Source organism: Elephantulus edwardii, unplaced genomic scaffold (assembly GCF_000299155.1).
Source record: "Elephantulus edwardii isolate Elephantulus edwardi_28Jun2011 unplaced genomic scaffold, EleEdw1.0 scaffold00081, whole genome shotgun sequence".
NCBI classification, from domain to species: Eukaryota; Metazoa; Chordata; class Mammalia; order Macroscelidea; family Macroscelididae; genus Elephantulus; species Elephantulus edwardii.
Genome location: NW_006399831.1, coordinates 3,361,086 through 3,370,300, shown reverse-complemented (window position 1 = coordinate 3,370,300; position 9,215 = coordinate 3,361,086).

The following is a 9,215-nucleotide window of genomic DNA, read 5'->3' as shown; positions in this document are numbered from 1 at the left end:
AATTACACTGTTAACACGAAGATATGTGACTCAAATTCGCCAGCACCTCCATACAAATAAAATGGGCAATCTCCTCCTGTGTGATTTACTGTCTATAAACACCTGTTGGAGGATCACCTCTTAGTCACTTTCAACTTGATTCTACTCAACACATTATATATCTATATATATATACATGTATATGTATATGTATGTATATATATACACACACATATAACACATTATATGTGAATCATCTTCTTTTAGTTGTTGAATCATTTTTAAACTTCTTACATGTGACTGAATAATACAATCAATAGCTCTCACTTATCTTTTATCTTTCCTTTTAGCCATATCTATGCAGAATTAAATTATTTTTAAAAAATGCTGCCAAGTGTGAAAATGTAACAAGGGACAATAGATAAAAATAGAAAATCTAAAATGTGTTTTAGAGACTTGGTTCTAGCATTTATTAGGCAAACTAGGTAATATTCTCTGCAGCCAAATTGCTTAAAGAGAAGCATAGCTGATTAGCCTCCTTTGGGAGTTTCTTAACTTAAAAAATATGGATTCTGTATTAAACCTTTTTTATCTAGAATAATGACTTCATAAAAAACTAAAACTTCAGCATGTCAGAACTGGCAAGTGTTGCTTGTGATTGTGCATTTGAAAGTGTTAAGGCAGATTTCATAGCTTGAAATATACATGGTATTATATAACATGTCATCCTCTGATGTTTCCTGATGTAGCACGCAGTAACTGATTTCTTTTGAGTACCTATAGATCAAAGGCAGTCCCCTTATTTCTTTACATTTTGTCAACCAAATGTAACTTGGAAGGTCAAACCAAACATCTTTTGCTCATTTTGTAAATAAATTATTGGTCTTTTTCTTCTGTAGTCTCTGTGTATTTTCAAACTTTTATTATGAGATCCTTGTGTAAGATGGTATTGCCAAATGGGTTTTTTTGTTTGTTTTGCCAAATGTTTTTTAACAGTTGGTAGGTTTTCTTTTAACCCTGTTGGGAAAAGGTTTTGATGCATATAGAAATTTAATCTTCAGAAGTTTTCATTCATCAATTTTATCCTCTCCATGTTGCACATTTCTACCTATATTTGTCATCCACTTTATTCCACAGGCTAGGCCTTCTAAGTTATGTTCCAATTTGTCTCATATGGACTTTATGATTTGGGGTTTACTCCCAGGTATCTGAGCCACCTTGAGTTGATTTTTATGTGTGGTGTAAGATGTGAATTCTTTAATTTTCTGAAGGTAGCACCACTTGTGAAGAGATTGTCATTTCCCCATTTGATAGGTTTTATTTCCTTGTTCACATCAAATGACCATAGAAAGATGGGTCCTTGATTCCTGGGTTCATTATCTTGTTCAATTCATATATGTGTCTTTCATTGCACTGTGCTGTTTTGGTTATTACAGCTGTGTATTAGGTTTGAGGTCAGAGACTACAAAGCCTCCCACATCATTTTTGTTTTTAGAAGTACTTCGTTTATTTGGGGGCCTCTTTTCTCTCCAAATAAACTTGCCAAATACCATTTTTGATCTCTTTGAAAAACTAATTTGGCATCTGTATTAAGATTACACTGAACATGTAGATTACTTTTGGTAGAACTGTAATTTTCACTATACTAAGTCTTTTTATTCATGAGCAAAATACATGAAAAGAATTTTCACAAGGGAAGACATTCAGGTGGCCAAAAGTCACATGAAGAAATGTTAAAAATCACTGGCAATCAGAAAGATACAAATCAATGAGAGACCAACCATCTCTCTTCGGTAGCAGTGGCAAAGTTTAGCAGGGTAGCAAGCAATAAAAGTTGGAGAGGATATGAAGAGGGAGAAACTCTCATACACTGTTTGTAGGATTGTAAAATGGTGCAACTACTCTAAAAGGTAGTTTGGCATTTCCTGAAAAGCTGAACACAAACTCTGTATGACCTAACTATTCCACTACTCAGAATAAACCCCAAGGAAATGAGAACTGAGACAAAAGGAGATTCGTGCACAATAGCAGAATTAGTCACCATCACAAGAACACAGAAACAGCCCACATGTCCAACTATAACTAAATGGATTGAGAGATTATGGTACATTCATACAATAGAACACCATGCACCACTCAGGAACAATGATTTTGAAAAACACTACGTAACTTGAGAAACACTGGAGAGCATTATGCTGAGTGAACTAATTCAGTATCATAGGAAAAATACTGCATAAGACCATTATTCTAAAAAGAATAACTAGTAAAATGTGTATGGAAGACCAAGGGGGAAATGGGTGGGAGCAGAGGGGTGAGGATGAGTAGGAGATAAAAAAAATTGCTTTTCTATTACTTACAAAATTTTTACCTTGATTTAGTTTGTAATATCTGGCAATAAAAGTAACTCCTCAAACAATTTTATCATGAATTACCAACATAACCAGGTTAGCCAATTGTAGCTCAAGTTGCCAGCTTTTAAGTGTGGCATATAAACCTAAAATGGTTTTAACACTTTTAAATGCTGAAATAAACTCAAAATAAGCGTAGTACTTCTGTTATCTGAAATGATGTAAAATTCAAGCCCATAATTACATAAATACACATTTATTTATGTATTGCCTATAGCTGCTGCATTAAGTTTTGTTTGTTGATTTTGTAAGAGAGTTCTTGGATTCCCTAACATAGTTATTTTCTGGCCCTTTATAGAAAGTAATTGCAGATCACTATGCAAGATGGGAGCCACAAAACTGCTTAAATTGAAAATCAAGTCTTGAGGAAATGTGTTTGAATTCACCTTCACTCCCAGGCATAAATATGAGGTAGATGGCTTCCATTCAGATTTGCTGTTCCTTGGATATTGTGCAGCCAGCTCTAGCAATCTTATATAAAACAAAACACTTCCCAATCTTCTACTATCCTCACAATCACTTGAGCTCACTGATGCAGTCATTGGGTCAACACAGCTTGTTGAAAGCCTCCCCCTTATTCAATAATCATCTACATTCCCAATCTTGATGTTCTCTAGACATTGGCTCTCCTAACAATGTGTTCGAAGTATGAGAAATGAAGTCTCCCCAACTCTACCTACAAAAAAGAGTTCTGGCTTTACTTCTGCCAAGACATTAAGACACTGTGAATCAAGCCTAGTAGAAGGTCATCATGAGTCAAAATCTATGGTGGTGGGTTTGAATATTTTTGGCTAATATACAGCTCAGAAAAACCCTGGTGACATAGTATGCTATGTATCAGGGCTGGTAACTGAAGGTTTGTGGTTTGAATCCACCAGTAGAGCAGAGGAGTGGGAAAGGTGGGACTAGACTGTCTCTTCCAGTAAAGATTTCTAGCTTCAGAAACATGATAGAGGGTCAATGAATCAGAATCAACTCCACAACAACAGATATGGTTTGGTTATTTTCATATAACCTAAAGGAGACCCTAGTGATGCAGTTGTCAAAGCAATCTGCTACTCATCAAAAGTTAGTAGTATGAACCCATTGTGGGAGTAAGATGTGACAATATACTTTTATTAACATCCAGTCTTGGAAACCCAATCTGTTTCATAGTGTCAGTATGCCAGAATTGACTTACTAGCAATGTGCATACAACCCAAATTAGAAAACCTAAAATAAACCATTGAAGCAGAGGCTTTAAAAAATAGATACAAAGAACATGCTTTTTGGTCTGTAAGTTGTTGTCTATCGTGTAAATACAAAAATTGGGGCAGGTGGCTCCTGCAATTAAAAATTTACACTGTATTCAATTTGAGTTTAACCCCTTTTTTTTCTGTGCTCTTAATGTTTGCCCTGAAAAAAGAAAAGACACTTGTGAATCAGAAGTTTTAGGTTTTGACTGTAAGCAGGAAATAGGTTACTATGGTGGTATAGTGCAGAAACATTAAGAATTTGTCACACTATCAAATAATGTCTTAATTAAAAGCACACTGACAAGAGCTGTGGTGACAAATATTTCACTTGTCAGAGCAGTTCGCTGGGAGTGAGTGAGGTTGGGTTTGAGAACCCATGCACAACTAATGTACATGCTCCTGTTAAAAAATGAAACAAAACAGAACTACCTTAAATCTCCCAGATGATTCAGGAAATAATTCACTAGGAGCATAAAGAACAGCTTTTCTTTACTTTATCACTAAGTGCTTCTAGTTAATTAATGAAACATATTTAAGAAAGTGAACAGAAACAATATTTATTTAATGTCTACATATTATTAGTACTCCGGTGCCAACTGTTGTACCAACTTGAGAATTTTTCATTTATGTTTCATGTAGGGGTTTTTTAAACTTTTTTCCTTCATGTAGTTTGTTGGGTTTTTTTTTATTAATTTCAGTGAACATTTACAGAAATTTTGGATTTCCATTCATTCATTGTTGCACTTTTCTCCCTGCCCACCCTACCCCCAACCCACAGGTAGCTCTTCTCCTTGAAAAGCAAAAGAAAAAACTCCTTCATTGGTACACAATCCCCCCACATACCCCCACCCTCACCCTGAGTATGTAACCCTCATTCCCAACTCCTTTTTTTTGTCACTTTGTAAATTTTATAAAAATTGTCATTGATGCTAAGGCATTGCACAGGAGCCTAGGTAGCATAAGGGGAAAATACTGCTGTTAACACAAAGGCTATTTATTTTGTCATGTACCATTGAGTTGCAACTGATGAAAAGGTGACTCTCTGGTGTGTTTCCTCACAAGCACTATAATTCTAAGTTATAAATTCTTTGATCTCCTTTATTCATTGCCCAGCTTTTGTATGCCTATGGGGAAACTGAAATAACATGACTTGGGTCAGATACATCTTAATCTGTAAGCTGACATCCTTGCTCGTGAACACATTGAAGAGGTGTTTTGTAGCCTATTGTCTCAGTGAAATTTATCTTTTGATTTCTTGACTGCTAATTATATGGGAGTTCATTGTGTATGCAAGTAAAGGGAAATCCTTAACAATTTCAATCTTTACTCCACTTGTCATGATGTTGCTTATTTGTCGAATTGTGAGATTTTTTTTAATCTTTTTTTTTATTTTAGTAATTTTAATGAACATTTACAGAGATTTTGGATTTCCATTCATTCATTGTTGCACTTTTCTCCCTGCCCAGCCCTCCCCCCGCCCCCATCCCCCAGTTTGCTCCTCTTTGAAAAGTAAAAGAAAAATTCTTTCTTTGGTATACAATCCCCCTGCACCCCTCCCACTGCCCCAAGTACACTCTACTGTGCAACCTTAATTGTGGACTCTTATGATAATGCCCTAAAATAAATGACTTTTAAACTGTTCTCTCCTTCATCAGCTTCAATGCCGTATACATAATTTATCCAGTTTTTCTGTCTTACCCCCACCTTGATGTCAGCCTCATTCTACAACAGTGGCACAATACAGTATTTGTCCTTTTATGACTGAGATATTTCACTCAGCATAATGTCCTCCAGGGTCACCCATTTTGAAAAATATTGTGTGAGTTCCTTGTTTTCAATGCAGCATAGTATTCCATTGCGTGACTATACCAGAGCTTCTCTATCCATTCCTTCATGTAGGTTTTTTTGTTCGTTTGGTTGGGGTTTTTTTTAATAATTTTAATGAACTTTTACAGAGAATTTGGATTTCCATTCGTTCATTGCTGCACTTCTCTACCCGCCCAGCCCTCTCCCCCCGCCCCCCAGTTCGCTCCTCTCTTTCAAAAGCATGTAATTTTAAACAAAAATGTATCCCTATTTTTTTCATGTCTACATTCTACACACTTCTAATCCACATTTTTATCTTCTCAAATGGGAAAATGACAACCTCTTCAACAAATGGTGCTGGCAAAACTAGACAAATGCAGAAAGCTGAAGCAAATTCAACATATCACATCATACACAAAATCATCTAAGGTGGATCAGAGAACTAAGGGTAAAACTCCAAACTAGAAGGAACATAACAGAAAAAAATGGGATCAAGCACAGAAGGTACTAGCCTGTGCTGACAAATACACCCAAAGCTACACAACCAGGTAAGAACAAAATAGATGAACGGGACCTTCTAAATATTAAATCCCTGTATGTATCAAAAAGTTTTGACAATATGATGAAAAGAAAACCTACTGACTAGAGGGAAAATACAAAAACATTTGGCAATACCATCACAGACAACAAAAGTTTACATAAAGGTTACAGGGGATCCACAAGGAAAAGACTGATAACCCAACTACAAAATGGCAAAAGTCATGGAAAGACTTTTCACAAAGTAACACATTCAGGTGGCCAACAGACACACGATGTAATGTTCAAAATTAGTGGCAGTAAAACAGTTTCAAACCAAAACTATAATGAGATATCATCTCACCTGTTAGCAGTGGCAAAGTTTAACAGGACAGTAAGGAATAAATATTGGAGAGTATGTGGAGAAGTATGAATGCTAATAACTGTTGATGGGATTGTAAAATGCCCAATCACTCTGGAAGGCAGTTTGGCATTTCCTCAGAAAGGTGAACAAAGAAATTCCTTTTCACTCAATTATTTCATTGCTAGGAATATACCCTGAGGAAATTAGATCTGAGACACAAATGGAGATTTGTACACCAGTGTTCAGAGCAGCTTTATTCACTGTCGTGAGAACATGGAAAGAGCCCAAATGTCCAACCACAATTAGATGGATTGAGAAATTATGGTACATTCACACGATGGAATACTATGCAGCATTCTGTAGCAACAATTTTGAAAAATATTACATAACTTGGGAGAGAGACTGGAGAATATTACGGTGAGTAAACTCAGCCTCCTAAGGACAAATACTGCATAGACTATTATTGTATAAATAGAAAAATAACTAGTAAAACATTTTGTGGGGCCCAAGGGAAAAAGAAATGGGAACAGAGGGATGAGGGTGGGCAGGGGGGTATCACAGGGTCACACAGTTTGATGGGTGGGAGAAGGGGTAAAGGAAATGGGAAAGATTTGATGTGGACCTGAAATGACGGTAATGATAGGCATAATTCAATGAAGATTAATTTTATAAAACACAATATATGGGAATTATTTTGTGAAACACAGGTGAATGAATGAAAGTGTGAAACAATGTATACAAATTTTGTATGCAAATCAATATAAAACAAAACTGAAAAAAAAATACAGAGTAGGAAAAAGGATTGACCATTTCTGAAGTAACAAGCCTTCAAAAACAACAACAAAGCACATTTAGATTATTGTTGTTGTTGTGTGCCATAGAATCAGAAATGATTCATAACTTATCACCTGGCAGGTTTTCAGAGACAGTTAATTGCACAGGATGAGATTGTTCTTTCTTCTCCAGAGTAGCTGGTGGCCTCAAACCCTGTGCCTTCAGGATTGCAGGCCATCAGAGCTCTAGACTAGCTGATAGGGCACCAGAGGTTGAGCCCTCATAATGGAAAATACAAAGAAGGAGGAAGAGTTGTAAGCAGACATTAGTGATTGGGTCATGAAATGTGAGAAGTATGAATATAGGAAAATTAAACATTATTAAGGAGGAAATTGAATGCATAAATATTGACATAGTAGGCATTGGCAAAATGAGATGGCTTGGCATGGAATATTTTAAATCAGATAATCATATGATCTACTACATCAGGAATGAAAAGATGGGAGAAAACAGGGTCTCATTTAAAGAGAGTTAAAAAGGCCTTATCTATCCCTCTGTAACTTGATTTGTACCACTATTAGAACCTCTACTTGGAATATTATTGCTTTTTAATTTTCACTCATGTACTTTTAACTTGTTAGTTAAATTTGTGTCTTCTAGGCTGCAACAGTTCCATAACACATCTTCAAGGATATGAACACATACGGCTAAGCGCAATTGATAACAGTGCATCTAAATTCCAAAATCAATCTCCACAACAGTCTACATGTTTCCTATTGCCAAAGGGGCCCTTTAGAGTAGTGAGAGAAGATCTTCACCCTGAAACCTCCAGTGTCCCTTTTTCAGCAGGAAGTAGCTAAGAGAATACACCGCCCCCTTTTCCTTATGAATCAGGGTGAAGTTTCTCTCAGGGAGGAGTGATAGGGAATGGCAAAGGACACACTGACAAAGGAGATTAATCAGAACTGGCTTTGACAAACACTGTGGCAATGGGACTATTAAAACAGACTTTCAAGGGGGGAGAAAAAGAGGAACGAGTTGGGGGATAGAGAAAATAGCACAACAATGAATGACTGGAAACCAAACATATCTGTAAATGTTCATTAAAATTAATAAAATTTAATTTTAAAAAATGCCATATCTAGATCCATCTTGAAGTACAATGGTGTAAGAAAAAGGATAATATCCTAGTCAACAGAATGGGGAAATTGCACACAAATAATCAGTATTACAGGCAAGAAAAATTTTGCTAAACATAATTCAAAAACAGCTGCAGCAGTATATTGACAGGGAACTGGCAGAAATCCAAGCTGTATTCAGACGAGGACATAGAGCAAAGGTTATCATTGTTATTACAAGATAGATCTTTGGGAAGCAGAGAATACCAGAACGATGTTTATCTGTGTTTTAAGGCCTATGCGAAGAAATCTGGTAAGAAACAAATTATGAATAGCATTGCAAAAAATGAAAATTCCTAAACATTTCATTTTACCTATTCAGAATATGCATACAGAGCAAGAGGCACTCATTCAAACGGATCAAGAAGAGTGTATGGTTTAAAATCAATAAACTTGTCCATCAGGGCTATATCTTTTTACCACATACATTCAATCTGTATGCTGAGCAAATAAACTAGATAACACGAATAATCTGATCAGGATTAGAGAGAGATTCATTAGCAACTTCCAATATGCAGATATCACCTTGCTTGATGTAAGAGAACTTGAAACACTGATGAAAACCAAACTTAAGGTAAAAAGTGTATAGATTATACTACAACAGAAAAAAAAATAATCCTTACAACTGAACAATAAGCGACAAGACATTAAACACAATACTTCCATTTTGAACACTTTTCTTTTATTTGGATCCAAAATTAATGCACATAAAAACAGCAACTGAGATGTCAAAGTATCGCATTGAGCAAATCTGTTGCCAAAGACCTCTTCAACCTATTTATTCCAAAGTAAATATTCAGGTGTGTCTGACCCAAGCCACTATGTTAATTGCCTCATCTACTTAAAAGAGTTGGACAATAAAAATGAAAATATGGTGAATTGATGTCTTTGAATAAGAAGGTTGATTAAAAATATATATCATTAATACCAGAAAAATGAGCAATTTTATATTAGT